Below are 2,312 nucleotides of genomic sequence, written 5' to 3'. Positions count from 1 at the left end.
TATAATAATAAACCCTCATTACAGGGTATATGAGATACAATGTGTAATAAACCCTCATTACAGGGTATATGGGATACAATGGCTAATAAACCCTCATTACAGGGTATATGGGATACAATGGGTAATAAACCCTCATTACAGGGTATATGGGATACAATGGCTAATAAACCCTCATTACAGAGTATATGGGATACAATGTGTAATAAACCCTCATTACAGGGTATATGGGATACAATGTGTAATAATAAATCCTCATTACAGGGTATATGAGATACAATGTGTAATAATAAACCCTCATTACAGGGTATATGGGATACAATGTGTAATAAACCCTCATTACAGGGTATATGGGATACAATGTGTAATAATAAACCCTCATTAAAGGGTATATGAGATACAATGTGTAATCCCTCATTAGGGTATATGAGTTACAATGTATAATAATAAACGCTCATTACAGGGTATATGAGTTACAATGTGTGATAATAAACCCTCATTACAGGGTTTAGGAGATATGTGTAATAAACCCTCATTACAGGGTATATGAGATACAATATGTAATAATCACATCAGGGTAAATGGGGTATCCATCACATCAAGCATTTATCGTTTGTGTTACAATCTGATGATACTCTCTGAGTTATTTTTAAATGTACAATTACATTATTACTGACTATAGTCACCCTGTTGTGCTATTGAATACTAGATTGTATTCCTGCTTTCTGTGTTTTTGTACCCATTAACCATCTCCACTTTCCCCCAACCCCCAACTACCCTTCCCAGCCCCTGGTAACCATCATTCTGATCCCTATCTCAGTGAGTTCAATTGTTTTAATTTCTGGCTCCCACAAATGAGTGAGAACATGCAAAGTTTGTCTTTCCGTGCCTGGCTTATTTCACTGAATGTAATGGCCCCCAGCTCCACCATATTGTTGTAAATGACAGGATCTCCTTTTTAATGGCTGAATAGTACTCCATTGTGTGTATGTAGCACATTTTCTTTATCCATTCATCTGCTGATGGACACTTACCAAGGAGGTCTTGAGAACTTGGAGCCCTTTCTCTAGGTCACTGGGAACATTCCTCTATTCAAGGCATTCTTTGGCCCCTCAAGCATGTGGACTACATTTTTGCACTGAATAAAAATATATTCCTTCATTGGGCATGTGCCCAGGGTGCGAGATTGCTTTCTAACGGGAGTTAGGTCATTTATGTTTGTTTTTAAGCCCCTTGTCTCTTAAACATTTAACTTTCTTCACTTGACTACTTCTTATCTCACCTCCCAACAGGACTGAAAACTGGATATTTGGTCCCCATGGACCTTCTGGTCACCATGTGAGTTGGACTTACTTTTCCTTGAGTCATTTGGAAGGACTGTGAAGTCCAAAGTTGTTAAGACTCTCAGGCTTACAGAGGTTCTGGATTCCAAGGCAACATTTCTTTGAAGAAACAAGCTTACAGGTGAGAACTGTTAACCTCTGTTCTAGAGTGTTCATTGCTCTGAAATTCTAGAGCACCAGAGGAAGTATGCTGACAAATAGTTGGAAGCCCTTGTCTGTCAGTCATTTTAGTAGTGGGGGAGCCAAGTATGGTGGCTTATACCATAATTTCAGCACTTTGGGAGGCTGAGGCAGGAGGATCATTTGATCCCAGGAAGTTGAGGCTGCAGTGAGCTGTGATTACACCACTGCTCCAGCCTGGGTAACAGAGAATTAATTTTTTAAGTTTTTAATTAAAAAATTAAGGGAGGAGGGAAAAGGAAGGAAAGAATAGTAGGGAAACTGTATGCTCATTTCTGCATCTATTTTTCTATGGGGTTGTGGTCTTTTCTTTTGATTTATAAGAATTATACATTGAGAATACTAATTTTTTGTCATATATATACTATAACTATTTCCACCCCATTTTTTGTACTTTGTGTAATACAATCTCTAGGCTTTGCAAAAAATTTTTAATTTTACTTAGTTAAAAATGTCAGTCTTCCCTTTACAGTGTCTTTGTGTTGTGTTTTGCTTAGAAAGACCTGCCCATTTTAAGGTTTCTTTTTAAAATTCATGTTAACACAGATAAAGGAAACTGTAATGAGAGCTGGGAACATGTGATTCTGAAAAAGACTATTGAAGGGGAGTATTTCTACGAGAAAATATAATACCAAACTAATGCTGGCATTAAGATTGGCCCTATATTGATAAGTGTTGAAGTTGGGAGATGAGTATTTGAGATTTCCTTATATCATTATCCTACTTTTGTACATATTTTACTTTCCATAACAGAGGGTTTTTTTTTTTTTTTCCACCAAGAAAAGAATAGCA

The 2,312-nt window shown here is 36.9% G+C and overlaps 1 protein-coding gene across 4 annotated transcripts in view; it reads left to right on the top strand.

The window, feature by feature from the left end:
* GGACT (gamma-glutamylamine cyclotransferase) overlaps positions 1-2,312 on the top strand; it is a 77,083-nt gene that overhangs the window by 4,670 nt on the left and 70,101 nt on the right. For all 4 annotated transcript variants that reach the window (XR_005196171.1, XR_005196172.1, XM_017503576.2 and 1 more), the window contains exon 2: positions 1,290-1,461. The gene's annotated coding sequence lies outside the window, so the exon portion shown is untranslated. The remainder of the gene's footprint in view (positions 1-1,289; positions 1,462-2,312) is intronic.

This window comes from Cebus imitator, unplaced genomic scaffold, assembly GCF_001604975.1.
Source record: "Cebus imitator isolate Cc_AM_T3 unplaced genomic scaffold, Cebus_imitator-1.0 Scaffold312, whole genome shotgun sequence".
NCBI classification, from domain to species: Eukaryota; Metazoa; Chordata; class Mammalia; order Primates; family Cebidae; genus Cebus; species Cebus imitator.
Note: the sequence above shows the minus strand (reverse complement) of the source record. Positions and strands in the feature narration are given on the sequence as shown.